This window comes from Hylobates moloch, unplaced genomic scaffold (assembly GCF_009828535.3).
Source record: "Hylobates moloch isolate HMO894 unplaced genomic scaffold, HMol_V3 SCAFFOLD_3, whole genome shotgun sequence".
NCBI classification, from domain to species: Eukaryota; Metazoa; Chordata; class Mammalia; order Primates; family Hylobatidae; genus Hylobates; species Hylobates moloch.
The window spans coordinates 54,037,422-54,057,398 of record NW_026652278.1 but is presented as its reverse complement, the minus strand read 5'-3'; positions in this window follow the sequence as shown (position 1 = coordinate 54,057,398).

Below are 19,977 nucleotides of genomic sequence, written 5' to 3'. Positions count from 1 at the left end.
TTATGATCTGATCCTTTACAGCCAAAATTTACTCATCCCATGATCTGTACTCATGTTTTTATAAATAGTCCCTTTGTAATTAAACCTGCTTCAATTTTTTTGAGTGTTCCAAGTTTTCTGTTTGGCCCTTGAGTGATATGGGGAAACCTAGGAAACTATATTTGTATTGTAATAGCCTTCAGGTGATTCTTACCTTCAGGGAATTTGGGACTCTGGCCTAGAATAATTTGTATAAATATTCCCAAGAAAATAATGTAGTGATATTAATTTTATTAGTCTTTATAATACTAAAAAAAAGACAAACTGAATGTCCATCAAAAGTGAAGAAAAATAAAATAAAACCAAATAAAAATAAATTTTAAAAGTAAAATGGCATATATCCAGATGGAGGGTACCAATTAACAATATGTGAGAATGAACAGATCTCAAATATGTGAAAAAGAAAAATAAATTTGTAGAACCATGTAAGAAAAATATAATGTATATAAATTTATAGTGTTATTTTTTATAGTTAAATGTATGCATTTCTTTCTTCTGGGGGTGGATAGGCAAAGGGTTACGGAAGAAAGAGACTGGGAGTGGTGGTCAAAGGGGCTGGAGAAGACACTGTTGATTGCTCCATGCTCATATCATCCCTTTTTAGCTTGTCAAGGAATGAAAAGGGAGGAACCACATTTCTTGCAGCTAGGGTTCCTCCTATGGCTTAGGTTCTGCCAAGCAGAGAGTCTTGTATACAACTGCAGTAGAAAGTAAGCATCGTAAGATGGTGGTCTGCCTGCAGAAACTCCTGATAAGCTTGATGGTGAAAGCATCTGATTCTTCTGAGACATTGTGGGAGAGTTTTAACTTCCAACCCCTAGCATTATAGATCCTGGGTAATGTGTGGCAACAATGGTGGTGCTTCTGTTACAAGAGCTCCATGGTGAGGTTGGTAACGCCGTCTAGCTCTACTGGTCCTGGCTATGTGCAACCAAGCCTGGTTCTCTGCCCTCCCTGAGATTCTATGTGCTGCTCTGCTACCCTTTGAAAAATTCCTTTCTGCTGAAACTCAGAGTGGATTTTGTGGTCTGCAATTAAGAACAGTGATATCTATGGGGATTTTTGTTTTATCCATATTAATTACTTTAAAAACAATAAAAAGTACATATAAAAAATATTTATTATGTGGGATAAAAATATAGTTTTACTTTTTGTTATAATTTTAAAATTTCCTTTAATCTTAAAAAAAAAATCTAGGCTGGGCACAGTGGCTCACACTGTAATCCTAGCAATTTGGGAGGCCAAAGCAGGAGGATTGCTTGAGCCTAGGAGTTCAAGACCAGCCTGGGCAAAATGGTGAGACTCTCGTCTCTACAAAAATAAAAATATTTTAATTTTTATCCAGGTGTGGTGGTGAGGGGCGGTAGTCCCAGCTACTTCGGAAGCTGAGGTGGGAAGATTGCTTGAGCCTAGGAGTTCAAGGCTACAGTGAGCTATGATCACTCCACTGCACTCCAGCCTGAGTGAGGGAGACATTTTCCCTGTCTCTATGAGAAAATGTGTATATCCTGACAGGAAACTATTTGTCCATTCAACACAGGAAAAAAGTATTACACTTCCATATTTCAGAAGTAACCCCAAAATTACCTATTTATTACCTAGCTTCTCATATTTTTATACACTATTTCTAGTTTATTACAATTTCTCTAAATTACATCCATCCTCAGGATGTTTTTGTTAAAGGTGCATGTGTGTATGCCTCTTAATTGCCTTCACTCATTTAAATATTACCATTTCCACCAGATTTACTCACAGAAGTCAGAGTTTCAGCAATTTTCTCATCGTTGCACCAATAATTATACTGCTATATGTGGCCATTCATTTTGAACAAGCTCATAAGCTATACATTTATTATATATATGTGTGTGTATATACATAAATGAAATAAGTGCCAAGCTTTTTTACTTTTACTGAATGGAGATAGTTGTATACATGTCTCAGGAACTCAATATTTCGTGTGTGAGATTTTCACTAATATTCACTGCTATATTTTATATCACTCACTGTATGCTTATCAAAAACTTATTTCTTCTCTTGATAAGGACAGTGGGTGTTTTTACAGTTTTCTCTATTAAAAATGCTCCAATATGATTTCTACTTTCATCTAAGATAGAGTGCTGAGTTTACTCTCCCTCTTCAACAACTGAAACACTTGACCAAATATATGAAACCACAGTTTTCAAGACCTTGGCCATCAACCAACAAAAAACAGTGATCCCAGAGCAACAAGGAAAAAAATGAGACCAGTCCTGTGAAGCCCTAGTTTACTGCCTTCTGAGAGAATTCTCAGGTTGCAGCACAGAAAAGGGAAATACAGACAAATCCTGGTGTGCTCCCTAAGTTGAGGAAACAAAGTTAAGGGTCCGGGGAGACTCTAAGCTGCCAGAATTCACAGGACAGAATACTAGAGGGGAGAAATGTAACAGAGAGCAAACTCAAAGGGATGTAGCAGAGTACCGCCCAGCACATGCTTATGATAAAACAACCCAAAACTGGGGAAAGAGTCATGCAAAAGAATTAGAAGGAACATACTCAAAATTCACACAGGGCCGGAAAACTTAGTGCCTGCAAGGTTTTTATATCTATATTTATTAATTTTTATCCTGACTGAAACATGAGGTTTCTGGGTCAGAGACAAACTTTTAATTACTCAGAGGACAACTTGTGTCAGTCCTTCCAGCTCCAGTCCCCCAAAGGGCAGTGCACTGAGGACTGAAATAACTTGTGTGTGTGTTTTTGTTTTGTTTTGTTTTTTACAACAGGAGAGCAATCCTGAAATTATGACTCTCACAGCTTTTATAGGGCAGCTGACACATCTGCCCCTCCTCCTTCCAGAGAAATGGAAAGTGGCTGCTGTTAGGTAACTAGAGCACCCTAATGGCGCTGGTTCCGGGTTCTTCTTCCTCAATGCAAGCCCGCCAAAGGAAAAACCAATCAGAGAGAGGTGTTTTTCCCACCTCGCTCTAAGCCCCACCCCAACCAATCACAAACATCCACGCAGCCCTCCTGGGCATAAAAGAAGCAAACCCCCCCCACCGCGCTCTCTCTCTCTCTCTCTCCTGCCCAGCCCAGCCTGCTGCCTCCAATAAAGATCTCTTGGCCGAGCCGGTGTGCTGTGGTCTTAAGTCTGAGCGTCACTCTTTCATTGGTGCTGTGACTCGGATTGGGACTCCCCGCCTCCGGTGGGACCCCAGTCCCCCTCAGACTCAGACCAGGCCGGGGCCGGCCTTCGCCCAATTTCCCGTCCGCTGAACAGCGCATCCACCACCGGCTCCTGTTTGGTAAGTCCCCTTCCGTCGTCTGCCGCCTAGTCCTATACTGTGGCGACAGACTCCTGCTTCCCTTCCTCGACCCATAGGGAACTGAGTTTTCTCCCTCTCCCCCTCGCTCCTCCGGCCTGAGCCTCTGCGCCATACTGTTGGCGACAAAAATCTTGGTACCAAGTGGCTTACGGTCCCTCGGCCATGCTGTTGGCCCTTCAGTCCCTTCACCTTGGTGACGACCAACTGAAGGCCCTGAACCTGATTACAGTGTTCGGCTAACTAGGGGACGCCCTCTTAGACCTCACTGCCTCTCCGTCCATGGGAGGCTCCGCATCCCTGCCGGCCGGCTCCCCCCTAAAATGCCTTCTAGACAATCTGGCTACCCTAGGCCTTGCCACTGACCTCAAACCTAAATGCTTAATCAAATTCTGCACGCAAGATTGGCCGACCTACCCCTTAGACAACCAAAATGAATGGCCCCTTATGGGACCCTAGACCCTGAAATTCCCCAGGGCCCTTACAGTGATTGTGCGCATGGGAGATTGGGCAGAGATCCCCCATGTTCCTAACTTCTCCTATTAGACGATAAGCCTCACCTCTTTCTGTCCCTGTTAACCCTAACCACAACAAGTGTCATGGCTGGCCTCCACTCCAAAAGACTTTCCCAACCCCCTCCCCTTCCTACTTCCGATTTTAACCCTGCTGATGAACCGCCGCCATATCACCATCCCCAACCTCGCCCCTCTGCCACCGAGCCGCCGCCAACAACCCCAGCCCTACCCATCGGAGCGCAGGCAGTCCCCAACCACAATCCTGGCTGCAATTATAACTCCCAAGACGGTGTCACAGCCCGAGACCACTTTGCCACCTGTTTAATAACAGGTCTCCGGAAGGCAGCTCAAAAGGCAGTCAATTTTGATAAACTCCACAAAATCATCCAAGAAAAACATGAAAACCCGTCCGCCTTCCTCGCCCGCCTTACACAGGCACTCCAACAATACACCAACATGGACCCTAAAGCCCCCGACAGCAGACAACTTCTCATGTTCCATTTCTTCGCACAAAGCTTCCCAGACATTCGGGCCAAACTAAAAAAGCTAGACAGAGGTCCCTTTACCCCGCAGACCGAGATCCTCGCCACCGCATTCAAAGTCTATCACAACTGTGACGAGCAGGCAAGGAGGCAGAAGTGCCAGATGTTGGCTCAGGCCTTCAAGGCCTCAACCCAGCCTATCAGACGCCATGCCTCTATGTCCACCACTCACCGCCAACCCCCCGGACCCTGCTTTAAATGTGGGAACAAAGGTCATTGGGCTCGTGAGTGTCCTAATCCCAGGCCACCCAAAAGACCGTGCCCCAAGTGCCAACAATCCGGCCACTGGGCGACCGACTGCCCCAGCTCCCTCGGGGGAGCTGGGCCAGACCCCGTCCTAAAGCCGATCTCATTAAGTTGGCAGCCTAAGACTGACGGGGCCCTAGGACCTCTTCCCGACACACACCATCACCACGCAGGAGCCCAGGGTGCCTCTTGTGGTGAGTAGGCGTCTCGTCATTTCCCTCCTACTTCCTCGGTTCTGCAGGAGTATTAAGGCGCTGTCTCCACCTCTGGCCCTCCTATAGTCAAAGTAGGGGGCCACCCCATGCAGCTAAAGACCACCCCGCCCCTAACATGCTCTCATAAGTTCCTGATCATGCCCCAGTGTACCCCTTCCTTTCCTCACACTTCCCGGCGTCTCCAGTGACATCTCTCAAGCCGCCGAAGACCTCCTTCAGCAACTAGACTCCTCCTCTGTTTCTGTCTCAATACAGCAGCAGTCTTGGCTCCTACTTCTGCAGGAAGGAATCCAACTCCTAAATGCCTCTAATATCTCTCCCTCCAACTGCTTCCTATGTGCCAGCCTTAATAAACCGCCACTTATTGCTGTTCCTGTCGCCCTCCCGAACAATACTAACACTACCAGTCATTCATCACTCCCAAACACCCCCTTAATATTCAGTGTTCCCCTCTTCAACATGTCCCAGGCCGTTACCTGCTACACAGACTCCCCTGAATCCTTTTCCTTCTGCAATACCTCCACCTCCTACCCTAACTCTTCCGCCCCCAATGGATACTTCTTCTGGTGTAAACACACTCTTTACAAAACAATCAATTCCTCCATCAATACCACCTGCTTCCCCGTCACACTTCTTCCACAACTTACCCTCCTCTCCCTTTCCGAAGGGACCACCGCCTTCAACCTTAACCACCCTCCCATAAATCAGGCCCCAAGAAGAAGAGGGGCTGTCTTTATACCTGCCATCCTTGGCCTCTCCCTTGCAACCTCCCTTCTAGGCTCCGCTCTAGGGGCCACCTCCCTTGGATATGGAGTCTCGCAGGTTAATGAATTAAAGATACACCTAGAATCCACTATTGAAAAAACTGCGCAGTCACTAGCCGCCCTGTAACAACAAATCACCTCTTTAGCCGGAGTAGTCCTCCAAAACCGCAGAGCCCTAGACCTCCTGACAGCTGAAAAAGGAGGCACATGCATTTTCCTCCAAGAAAGCTGTTGTTACTTTATTAATGAGTCCCAGGTTGTCGAGACTAACATAAAAAATCTTAATGACATAAGACAAAAACTCCTGGAAACAAATACAGGCTTCTCACTTTGGGACACTCTAAAAATGCCTCTTTTAGCTTGGGTCCTACCATTTCTCGGACCCCTCCTAGGAATAGCAGCTTTTTCTACCCTCCTCCCCTTCCTAATAAAGTTCATGCAACAACGAATCTCCTCCTTATCTAACCAGACTTTTAACCAGCTTCTCATCAGGCACTACCAACTCCTAGCAACCGAAGAAGACGACCAGGACTCACCTGCCCATGGCCTCCATCTCCAGGACCTGTAATTTCTTAGATTTCCTCCAGGCCCTCCAAGAAGATACGTGGCTCATAGCAGATCCTTCCCTGCCATACAGATGGCTTGCGTCCATAGATGACCTCTACTTACAAGGGACATCTTTAGACTTCACACCCCGGGAAGTGTTCACCTTCAGCGCCGTCTTCCTTGGCCTCCTGCTATTGCTCTGCCCCTACAGTCCTCCAATATCCCTTCCCACGACGCCCCGTTCAGCAGGAAGTAGCCAGACGAACAGCGACGCCCACCTCCCCACTTCTTAAAAAACAAAAAAGGGAGGAATGTTAGGTAACTAGAGCACCCTAATGGTGCTGGTTCCGGGTTCTTCTTCTTCTTCAATGCAAGCCCGCCAAAGGAAAAACCAATCAGAGAGGGGTGTTTTTCCTGCCTCGCTCTAAGCCCCACCCCAACCAATCACAAACATCCACGCAGCCCTCCTGGGCATAAAAGAAGCAAACCCCCCACCGCTCGCTCTCTCTCTCTCTCCTGCCCAGCCCAGCCTGCTGCCTCCAATGAAGATCTCTTGGCTGAGCCGGTGTGCCGTGGTCTTAAGTCTGAGCGTCACTCTTTCAGCTGCTTTTAATATAAACAAAAGCACTTTGGGGGAAAAGAGGTAAAGGTTCCTAAGCCAATGACCCTTTGGAATATAAGTAAATAGCTCCAGAGGAGTTATTTCTTTTTCTTTTCTTTTCTTTTCTTTTTTTTCCGGGACAGAGTCTCAGTCTGTTGCCCAGGCTGGAGTGCAGTGACACGATTTCGGCTCACTCCAACCTCCACCCGGGGGAGTTACTTCTAAACCTCTTCAGAGGTCTTTATCTACAACTCCCAAGTCGTTTGCCATTCAAAAACCTTTAATCCAGGTGTCAGCTATTTTTGCTTAGAAAGCCCTGATCACGTAGCATTGTTTCTTGACTTTTCTTCCCATCAGCCAAACTGTAAAACATTATAATCAGAGGAAATTTGGTGGTCAGAAGGCACATACCTCAGCAATGAATTTAATTATCCCTAGAATAAATGTAGTTATGGCCAACCTAAAAACAATAAAAGTATTGCCCCAAGCAATCAAACTATTTCCAACAAGAATACAAAAGTATTCAATGCCTAACAAGGTAAAATTTGCAATGTCTGCCATCCCTATCAAAGCTTATCAGGAAAATAGAGTAGCCCTCAACAAGAATAAAAATTAACAGTTGAAACTGACTCAGATGTATAAATGTTTCAATTATCAAACACTTAAAAATTATTATAACTATATTCCATATGTTCAAAAAGCTAGAGGAAAGATTGAACATTATAAATATGGAATATATAAAAATATCCTTATTGAAATTCTAGATGTGAAAATTACAATGCATGAGATGAAAAATGTACTCGTTTTGCAAATACTTTCCCTAGGTTTATGGTTGCTTTTGCTTTGTCTCCAGTGTCTTTTGAAGCATAGATTTTAATTATATTTTAATGTAGTCATGTTTATCAGTCTTCTCGCATAGTTTGTGCTTTTCATCTTGTGTAAGAAATGTTTCCTCATGATTACCAAGGTCATAGTTTTTTTTACATTTTCTTCTAAAAATATGCCCACTACCCTTATAATAATCCTCATTTTCTGCTTAAATTCACCAGTAATAGTTTAACTGGTACAAAGGTTCTTGCAGGGCAGTTCTGTGACAGCTTACTTTTGATTGAAGAACAGTTCTTCTCTACTAGGGAACATCATTCTCTCTGACCAGGCACAGAATTTCAGGAGCATTCCTCACTATGTGATGAATGAGGAAGAGGACATCAAGCTAGCCATATTAGTCACATGGACTCTGGCAATCGGTGAGTTGACAGATACCCTAGCTCTATCATCCTCAAGTCCTCATAATTGCCTGAGGTCACCAGCCAAGAAGGAAAGTAGTTTATGCCCAAGAGAATTCTGAATCCATAACAAGGAAAGAAATAACTTCCGCTAAGAGTTCAGCTCTCCCAGATCCATCAGACTGTATTTGAGAAACCGTGGCACCAACCATAAAAGATAAGGGCTTAGTGTTTGCAATGTCTGAGCAAGAGCGGCTTAAATTTCCTCAGTCAACACATTTCTGCCATGATTCATGGTGCTCCCCATTTTATTTCCTGACTCATCTTTTTAGGAGGTCACAGTCAGCTTTTAATGTTTGGCTAGCCTCCTGACTCCTCCTTAAATAAATGAATAGATAATTAGAGGAGGGGATGAAATCTTAATTCAATCGCAATGACAGACTCTGTTTTGACAGAAGCAAAAACAAAGCTGAATAGGTTCTGGAGGCATGACATGTCAGTTATCACTACCCCCTTACATTGAAGATTATAATTCTGCTTTTGAAACATCCTTTGAAAATTTCTTACAGAAAGATCCAACTCTTTAACTGTCTTATTTGTTTTTTTCTTACGTAATCATACCACATTACATTTACAGGATTTTGCATTTATTATTCCAAGTGATTTCAGTGTTATCAATGCAACATTCTTTTGATTGGATTGTTCTTCAAAAGGGAAATTTTTAAATCCACTATTTCTTCCCTATATTGCTTAAAGGAATGAGAATGCTATCAGTTACAGAGTTCAAAGTACATACAGGGAAAAAAAGGTGACTTTGACCAGAAGAAAACATTTTCTTTAAATTATCTTCTCCCCTACAAAATTCTGATAAAATTACAACATGCTTTGCCTTATTTCTCAGTGTATGGAATAAATTGTGTTTTGTTTTGCCTTGGAGTAGACCATGTACCAAAACAACATTAAATAATCACAGTCTATGGTTTTCCTTTTGAAGCATGAACTGCGAGGGGCAATGCAACATTTTTTCTAATTGGCCCTTGTATTAAATTCTAATGCTAGATTCAAAATTCTATCCCAGTTATGAATTACTAGTGAGGTTATGTGAGGTTCTCAAAGCCAGAAAATAGTTGGTTATAATCACAAATAGCCAGTAAAGCCTTGGCCAGAAACTAGTGTTAAAGGGCTTTGAGCAAAATTAAATCCCACGGGATAGGGGTGTCCCACACCTCAGGTTCTAGGCACAGCCCATAGCATCGTGACCTGCAGCACTGAAACTGCAGACACAATCAGGACCAGGCCTAGAAGATATTTCCAGAAAATAAGGTGCTTCCCTAGGAAAGAGGAAGTAATTGAGATGGGTGTCCATCTGCAAATGCAGATGTTTTGCTAATGGCTTCATATCTCTCAGAAGACACTATACCCTCATTCTTTGTTGGCCAGAACAACTTAGATAGCAACATAATCAGAACTCCACAAAAATACCCTGAGGAAGGCCAAGTTTATGTTTGTGCCTGTCTTATTTGCCTTATAATCTCCTCTTCTTTTCCTCTTTATTCTCCTGGCATGTAGAACCTTCAATACAATTCCCTGACTGCCCAACCACTTCCCTGGGCACTTATACAGGCCTGAGCTCTCTAAGCAGAAAACTCTTCCCTCATAAAATTCACTTGCCCTGTTCCCATGATTACAGACTCCGAGAAGGGCCAAAGATGAGGACATGGGGCAGTGTAAAAATTGTATGTCTTCCAACTCAGAGATCCAGGGTAACCTACTCAGGCTGCAAGCTGGTATTATGAGGGGCAAGTGGGGAACAAACCAAAAACTAAAATTATAGGTCATGCCTGAATATAGGGTAGAGAAACTTACCCCAAACAGCAAGTCACTACTTTCTAAATGAGGAGATTTTATATTTTTAATTGCACTATAAAAAACTGAGGGATTTCTGTTCCTTATATGAAAGTTCCAGTGTCCCTAATGCAGAGAGAGAGAGAGCAGGGGTAAAGTACTGTCTACAGCGACAAAATCAGCAGACACTGAGGGCCGAAGGAGACACAGATCTCCCTCCAATCTGTCTTCATTTATCTGGTTTCCACCCATTGTTTCAGCAGTGAGCTTAGTGTGATTGTCTTCCAAACGCTCTTCCGTGTTCTATCCCTACCCCACCATCCCAGTAGGATTTGATGCTTTCCTTACCCACACCTGTGTCATAGTTTTTTTAGGTTGGTGCAAAAGTAGTTGTTGTTTTTGCCATTGAAAGTAATGGTAACAGCCGTGATTACTTTTGCACCAACCTAATACTATGCAGTCCTGTCATCACTGATGTATTTCTCTGTCGCTCATCATAATGTAAGTGTCATGCAAATACGCTGTGTCTTATTTGACCTGTTATAATGGGGCTTGGCACAGGGATGGCATATCGTAGGTATTCAAACAGTGAGGTTAGGAATGAATAACCTCATATTCACAAAGCAACCACATTGTTCATTCAGCTTTATGTTCATATCAAATATCAGATAACCAGAAGTATGAACAGTTAAAGGTAACAAAAAGATGCAGATGGTCCCACCTATACATTATCTACTCTATTAAATATTCAAGAATGGCTTAGAACAATTGTCTAGAATGTATTATCAGTCTGCCTGGATTCTGATAAAAATGGAAGGTAGTGAAAGGAATGTGAGTGTGTATGTCAGGTAAAGATATTTTGCTGTTGGCCTTTCCCATGCAGCAGCTGGCATGGGGCCCACTCATCTTTCAGGGTTGCCATGGATAACATTGGCTTTTCCTTGGAGCCATGAACTTTGCTTGTGAGTCAGGAAGAATCTCATTGTTTGACCACTCAGGGAGTGAGATATTGAGCCCAAAGGCTAGGAGCTTCCAAGGATTCTCGCAAGAGGAGCAAGTAGACAATGTAATGCTATATGGAAGCATGCCTTGTGTGGGAGAGAGAGGGAGGGAAGACTGTAGAAAGGCCTTTGCAAGCCAGAGAAGGTATCAGATGAAAAAAGAAGCATAGTGCATGCTATCCAAGCAGGGGATAGAAGGGACAAAAGACACCGGACAAATCTTTTGGGACCAGGCAAGCAGTGATGAGCAGCATCTGGAGAAAGAATTCCATGACCTATTGGCTCTTCTCCAGGTAGTTCATGGTGCTGAGCTGGCTCCAGACAGGCAAAAGCCTTCATTTACAGCTGGTAAGCAATATTCTGGTTGTAACCAAATCCTCTGGGAGTTGGTAAACCATTTCCATGAGTCTCATGAAAATATGCTTTGTTATAAAGTGAGACTGTATCTGCTCAGCTACCGGGTTCATAGAAATTTGCTACAGCATCCCTTGCCATTGAAATACCAAAGAACCAAAATGTCTATTTTAAAGTTAACATCTGCTGCACCTTAACCAAGAACAATGACAGTCCAAGGACCAAGTTCAATAATCACCAGTAGTGCCTCATATATAATTATTTGGTGAACATGACTAAATAGTTTTGGCACCAAATCTATGTTAACTTATAGTGTATGGGAAAGTATCAATATGTATTGAGCAAGCAGGGTGCCAGGCAATATGCTGGAAATTTTACCTAGTCATCTCATTTAATTCTCATAAGCAATCTATGAGATAAGACTTTACAGATGAGGAAATTGAGGCTCCAAGAGGTGAATTAAATTGCCCATGACTACACAGCTAGGAAGTAATAGAGGTACGTTTTGTAGCTGTGTCTATTAAACTCTTTCCATTTGCACTATTCTGTCCTCAAAACACTTAACATATGTTAACTTAAAAATAAGACCTCAAACCATGAAACTACTCCAAGAAAACATTGGGGAATATCTCTAGGACATTGATCTGGGCAAAAATTTCTTGAGCAATACCCAACAAGCACAGGTAACCAAAACAAAAATGGACAAATGAGATCACATCAAGTTAAAAAGCTTCTGCACAACAAAGGATACAATTAACAAAGTGAAGACACAACTCACAGAATGGGAAAAAATATTTTCAAACTACCCATCTGACAAGGGATTAGTAACCAGAATACATAAAGAACTGAAACAACTCTATAGGAAAATATCTAATAATCCAGTCAAAAGATGGCCAAAAGATTTGAATAGACATTTCTCAAAAGAAGACATAGAAATGGCAAGCAGGTATATGAAAAGGTGCTAAACAGCATTGATCATCAGAGAAATGCAAATCCAAACCACAATGAGACATCATCTCACTCCAATTAAAATGGCTTGTATCCAAAAGACAGGCAATAAAAAATTCTGGCAAGGACGTGGAGAAAAGGGAACACTTGTTCACTGTTGGTGGGAATGTAAATTAGCACAACCACTATGGAGAATTGTTTGGAGGTTCCTCAAAACACTAAAAACTGAGCTACCATATGATCCAGCAATCCCACTGCCGGGTATATACCCGAAAGAAAGGCAATCAGTATATGGACAAGATATCTGCACTTTCATGTTTGTTGCAGCACTGTTTACAATAGCTAACATTTGGAAGCAACATAAGTGTCCATCAACAGGTGGATGCATTAAAAAAAATGTGGCACATATACACAATGGAGTACAATTCAGCCAGTAAAAAGAAGGAGATCCAGTCATTTGCTACAACATGGATGGAACTGGAGATCATTATGTTAGGTGAAATAAACCAGGAAGAGAAAGACAAACATCACATATTCTCACTTACTTTATGGGATCTAAAAATCGAAACAATTGAACTCATGGACATAGAGAGTAGAAGGATGGTTACCAGAGGCTGGGAAGGGTAGTAGGGGGTTGAGGGAGGTGAGGATAGTTAATGGAAACAAAAAAAGTAGAAAGAATGAATAAGACCTACTATTTGATAGCACAACAGGGTGACTATAGTCAATAATAACAGTACATCTTTTAAAAACTTAGAGTGTAATTGGATTGTTTGCAACTTGGGATAAGCACTTGAGGGGATGGCTACCCATTCTTCAAAGTGTGTGTGTGTGTGTGTGTGTGTGTGTGTGTGTGTATATATATATATATATACACACATACAGGTAACAAAACTGAAGTTAGAGAGTTGAAGTAACATGCCCAGGGTCATAGATATTAAAGGGAAGAGCTGGGATTAAATACAGGAAGTCTGATTCCAGAAGTCACACTCTCAACACATTCTATTGCCTCTGTTTTCAAATATTTGAGAACTAAGTGCTTTTCAGAACTTTAAACATTCTAGATATTCTAGGGAATGCCACAAAATCCAAAATGGCATCAATAAGCATCTAAAGGGAAATGTGCCTGGCCAGAGTCTTAGGGATGAGGGATGTGACAAACTGAGTAACTGAATGGGAAAGCCCCTGAAACCTCTGGAATATTATGCTTCTGCAACGGACTCCCACTCTGACACCTGACCTTAGCCCAACGCCTCCTGCTGGAACTTTGGAAATTCAGGACAGAAGCCTCAAAGGATTCTGCAGAAGCCTGGCCTCAGTGCTGAGGCAGGATCTACCTCCAACATCAGCAGCTGCCCCACTTTAGGACTCCCATACCACCTGCTTGCCAGCTCTAGATCTGAAACATGGGAAAACATATAAAATCTATAAAAACCGAACATGCACTTCATAGGCAGAAAAAAGTTCAGATCTGAAAGGTTAATGGAGCGCCCTTATTTTCCAGGGCTGCTTGCAATGTGTCTCATGAAGAACTCAGCCACCTCTGAAGGACGGGCTGCCGTGGGAACAGAGTGAGCTGAAACATCTGGAAGCCACACAGAGTGAGTGACCAACCATCTTGGTTCGCCAAAGACTGAGGGGGCTTCCCAGGACAGGTGCCTGTAATCCCAGCTACTCGGGAGGCTGAGGCAGGAGAATGGCGTGAAGCCGGGAGACAGAGGTTGCAGTGAGCCGAGACAGTGCCATTGCACTCCAGCCTGGGAGACAGAGTGAGACTCCATCTCAAAAAATAAAAATAAAAATAAAAATGATGACATGCATCATCATTCATATCTGACCCCTCTATCCCAGAAAGTTCTATTTAGAACGTTCAGTGCTAAAAACCAGTTGGTCATCCTCCACCCATGTAATGGTCAACAAGAACCCCAGGGAGTCCTCTGCATTCCAGCACATTCCATTCATGCCATGCTATACCATTCACAGCTACAGAGCTGCCCAGTCATGCACACATGTTCTGACTGTCAGCATTTACACACCTACTTCAGCGCTTACTGTTATAACTGCAGCACCCACTTCCTTAGAACAGCTGCTTTATTTGCAGCCCTGGTCTGCTTAAATCAGATGAAATTATTTTCACAAGTTGCTGTCTCATAGCCAGAGAAGAGGCAGAGTTTGATGGCTTGTTTAGAATTTAACTCTATCACCTTGAGTTACTGAACCTCTGAATTGGTCACAGAATAAACTGCTATCAGTCTGGGATAGAGGGGTCAGATATGAACGATGATGCATTTCATCATTTTTGTTTTTATTTTTATTTTTTGAGACGGAGTCTCACTCTGTCACCCAGGCTGGAGTGCAATGGCACTGTCTTGGCTCACTGCAACCTCTGTCTCCCGGCTTCACACCATTCTCCTGCCTCAGCCTCCCGAGTAGCTGGGATTACAGGCGTCTGCCACCAAGCCCAGCTAATTTTTTGTATTTTTAGTAGAGACAGGGTTTCACCATGTTGGCCAGTCTGGTCTCGAACTCCTGACCTCGTGATCCGCCCACCTCAGCTTCCCAAAGCACTGGGATTACAGGCATGAGCCACTGCTCCCAGCCGCATTTCACCATTTTTAAAATTCTTAGTTACAAAGTAGTGCCTGGAACTGGTTCCAAAGAAGAGTTTTGACTAATTGTTTCACATTAAGTTTTTCAACCCCTGTATATAATTAGCTTCTTGGGAGTACGTATCTGTCTGTGGGCAGGGCCACCTGGTGTTCCTTGGGAATCCTGAAGATTAGGCAACTTAGCTTATGAGCACTTAAAGTGCAGTCAGCCCCATTTAAAAATGACCATTATAAGCCAAGCTGAGCCCCTGCCTTTAAGATAGGCCTCAGTCGAGGGTCAGGTATGGTGGCTCCTGCCCGTGTTCCCAGCACTTTGGGAGGATGAGGCTGGCGAGAAGATTGCTTGAACTCACTAGTTCAAGAACACCCTGGGCAACATGGCGAAATCCTCTCTTTACAAAAATTACAAAAATTAGCCGGGTATGATATAGTCCCAGCTACTTAGGAGGCTGAGATGGGAGGATGGCTTAAGCCCACGGAGACTGAGGTTGCAGGAGCCGTGATTGCACCACCGCACTCCAGCCTGGGTGACAGAGTGAGACCACTCTGTCTCAACAACAACAACAAAAAGGTCTCAGTCTAGTTAGAGAACTGCAAACACAGAATCCTGTAAGCCCCAGGAATTACAGATGTCAGGAGCTGTTATTATGGATTCATTTCTGACCCACAGGGGATGAGAGGAACCAGGTGTGAGTTCAAGCACAAAAGTCTCTGCTGACTGCAGTGGCACGCTTCCAAAGTAATCCCCTGACTTTGTGTCTCTTCTCCTTTGGGAAGGCCGATGGGTGCCCTGAGACTGTCACATCTAGAAGAAAGGCTCTTGGAAGTTGTGTGCCCTCCCACCTTCTCCTCTATCCAGCACATGACCAACCCTGTGGTTCAGCCCCAGAGACTGCGCTGCTGTCTCTGTTGGAAGTGCCTACTGGAGCCACATAGTCTCTGATTATACCAAAAGGATCCAGCCCTGAACAGATGGCTTCCTTGCTCACATTGGACCTCATATCTGGCCAAGATAACAGCATTATCTATCTAATGAGCAATCTAGCAAATGAGGTTGAACATGCAAGTATCATTCTGCATTTAAACGTCCCAGCTGTTGCCTCCCAGGCTGTGGGCCATGGAGCAGGCTGAGATGGGCCTGAGCATAAAGTATAGGCATGAGATGGGCCTCTCAAACCAACCAGGGCACCAGATGGAGTTAGAAAGCATTACTTGCATTTAGATTGGGTCTCATAACCTCTTATGAACCAAGGGCAGGCTGGCCAACTCCCACCAGGGAAATGACATTACAGAGTGTTTAGGGAACAGCTATTTTCCTGCTGATAAAAGCAGCATGTGTTGATTCACTTTATCATCTATTGCAGTGGTTCTTAAACTTTAGCTTTTAGAAGATCACCTGGAGGACTTTTAAAACACAGGGTAGGTCCTTGTGGGGCCTGAGAATTTGCATTTCTAGCACGTTTCCAAGTGATGCAGATGCTACTAGTTCCAGGATCATGCTTGAGAAGCACTTATTTACAGGAAATAATCCCATATCACAAACATCTTCTCCAGACTCAGCCCTTATAAAAATTATTGTGAAGTGCCATATACCAACATGCCCACATATTTAGTAGGAAAAAAAGGGAAGGGATACTCACAGCTAACATTCAATCACCTAAATAGCAATATTTATTGAGCACCTACCATGTGCAAAACCAGACTGAACTCTGTAAAGATGAAAAGGAAGTGTCAAATTTGGTAGGAATCAGAATTAAATACTTTTTTGGAGGCCACTGGTCAATATATATAAAAAACCTTGACGTGTGCCACTTTTTCACCAAGCAACTCCATGTCTAGGAATCTAAACCAAGAAAATAAAGATGTGACAAAATTAAGCTAGAAAAAGTTCGCTGAAGCTTTTTAAAAGTGAAAAGGTAGAAATTTAAATGGCTGGTAGATATATCCTTATACACACACATGTCCCACGATTCTCTAGATCAGTGGTTCTCAAATGTCTCGAGACAGTTTTGATTGTTACAGCTAGGGAGTAGTTTGGTCCTAGCATCTAGTGGGTAGAAGCCAGGGATGCTGCTAAATAAACATCCTATCATGCACAGGAGAGTCCTCACAACAAAGAGTCATCTGGCCCAAAGTGTCAGTCAAGAGTGCCAAGATTGAGAAATCTTGACCTAGACTCACGTGCCAGGGATTCCAGCAGAGCCACACTCACTATAATAGCTGCCATTTCCTAGAATCAGGCTCCCACCTGAATGATGAAAGGCTTTGTTCCCCTCAAAGTTTCATACTGTTGAGGCAAGGAATAGAATGGTAGTTATCAGAGGCTGGGAAGGGTGGTATGGTGGAGAGACAACAAGGAATTGGTTAATGAGTAAAAAAATATATATATACAGTTAGAAGGAATAAAATATAATGCTTGGTAGCACAATAGGGTGACTATAGTTAACAATAATTTATTGTATATTTCAAAATAATTAGAAGAGTAGATTTGGAATGTTCCTAACACAAAGGAATGATAAATGCTTGAGGTGATGAATATCCCAATTACCCAGATTTGATCATTGCACATTGTGTGCTTGTTTCAAAGTATCACGTGTACCCCATCAGTATGTACATTCTGTATTCATAAAATTTTTTTAAGTCTCATGCTGTTATTTCTGTGTCCAGGAGCTGTCTCCAGTGAATTTGTGCAGTTCATGTAGTCTTTCTCTCTCTGCTCTTGCCCTTGTGGTGGCACATGCAAGAGAAGTCCCTTAGGAGCAGCAACTCACCCTGCATAGATGCCTGCACCCTCCAGGGGAACACTGATGGGGCCAAGTGTGCTGTCCCTGGTGTGCCCAGAGCTAGCTAACACAGTTCTCAGGGCATCAACACCACCATGGCCCTGCAGGCTTAGACAGAACCCCCTGTCCACCTCTGTCTCATTTAGTTACCTGGAAACCAAAGAGGTACTATTGGTCAGTCTCGTGGAGTACCCTGTGAGAACAGTTATTCCAGCTTCTGCCTGTAGCTGCTATCTGTAACGCTCCAATACAAGCATGAAGGCCCCAGCCATGAGACCAAAGAGCTAGGAAAAGACCGTTCTGTCCTTTTGTATCTAAAGCACCTGAGCCAACCACTTTTCTCCTCCTATAGAAAAGAATCTGCATGCAAATAAATATTTTAAAATGTATACACAAATACAGGTGGACTAAGTACTATAAGTTCAGAGAAAGGCCCAATTATTCCAGTTGACATTTTCCACAGCAGGCTGGAGGTCCCTCACCAGCAGCCACATTAGCCAGGCTCATTCTCATTCCTTTGCCTTCACTTATTCTCCAATAGAAGGTCTACCTGCCTCCTTTCTGCCTACCCAAATCCTATTATCTTTCGAGGCCTAGTTCTCATCACCTCCAGGAAGGTTTTGAAATCAGCTAGAATGCTTTTAGCTATTAGTGAGGGAATTTTTTAAATTTTAGTTTTATTATTTAATGTAAAAAAAAAATCTGAAGGTAGAGAGTTCCAAAATTAAGTGATTCGATAGCTCAGGGACTTTTCCTTAATTCTCTTGGTTTTTGTCTCAGAGTCACAAGATGGTTGCCAGAGCGCCTTATCATTGTGAAAACACCCAAAGGCCCAGGGAGTAAGGAACAGATGTTCTGCCTCTCTCTTGCTGGAGGCATAAGAAGAAATTTAATTAGAAACCTCCATATTTTTCTTTGTTAAATACATTATTTATCAGGCAGTTTTAGGTTTACAACAAAATTAAGAGAAATGTACAGAGATTTCCAATATATTCCCTGACCCTACACATGTGTAGCCTCCCCCATTATCAACATCCCTCACCAGAGTGGCACATTTCTTACAACCGACGAACCTACATCGACACTTCATTATCACCCAAAGTTCATAGTTCACAATAGCGTTAACTCTTTGTTTTATAAATTCTATGGGTTTAGACAAATGCATAATAAAATGTATTCATCATTATAGTATCATACACAATAGTTTCACTGCCCTAAAAGTCTTCTGTGCTCTGCCTTATATTATCTTCATGACAATCCTTTGAGTTGGATTCTATTGTCATCTCATTTTTACAGATGAGGAAACAGGCTTAGAGATGGAAAGACAGCTGCACAAGGTCACACACCTAACGTGGACTTGGCTAGAACCATGCTGAACGCTATTTCGCCACAGAAGGTATATTAGTCCATTTTGCATTGCTGTACAAAATACCTGAGACTGGGTAATTTATAAAGAAATGAGGTTTATTTGCCTCATGCTTCTGCAGGCTGCAAAGCATGATGCCAGTATCTGCTCAGCTTCTGGTGAGGCCTCAGGAAGTTTTTACTCATAGAGGGAGGTGCAAGAAGAGCAAGCATGTCACATAAGTTAGAAAGGGAACAAGGAGGAGAGAAGGTCCCAGACTTTTGCAAAAATCAGATCTCATGTGAACTCATTACTGTAGGCAGAGCACCAAGCCATTCATGAGGGATTTGCCCCATGAACAAAACACTTCCCATCAAACCCCATCTCCAACACTGGGGATCACATTTCAACATGACATTTGAAGGGGACAAATATCTAAACTATATTATAAGTTATCTTTAATGTTCATTTTTCCATTCCCAGAACATATTGTGGAGCCTGGCACACAGGAGATGCCTATGAAATGATCTGGGGATGGATGGACAAAAATTGGTCATCCTGGATGAGCTAATCCTCTTATAGAATTAAAGGCCAGGAGTTATCAGCACATGAATTGGAAGAGAAGTGTCTTTCTTTCTTTCTTGTGCTCCATACTTTCTAGGACATGGCTGGTGAGGTATCTCAGAACCATTTCATACATGCAAAATTTGTGGCCAATTGGAGCTAATTGTTAGAAGAGATAGAGCTATGAAAACAACTTAGGCTTCCTGGTTTCCAGTTCTAATCTCTTCTCAGGCCAATGAGAATGAACAATGAACATTGTTAAGTGTGTTATTTAGCAATCTGACTTCCAAAATATTCTAGAATGATCTTTAACTGCTAACTAGTCTCTCAGTTGCTCCCACTTACATTTCATTTTTGTTCTCAGTGCCATTTTCCCCTTTCAGTTGGAGGCTATTCTCACTAATTCTCATTGGCTTCATCATTTGGTCTTTGACACACAAATCAGACCAGATATCAGAACAAATGTGCACAGAGCAATTATAGCAGATGGGTCACGCTGTGAAATGACACTGTGCTGCAGCATAGCATGCTTTTT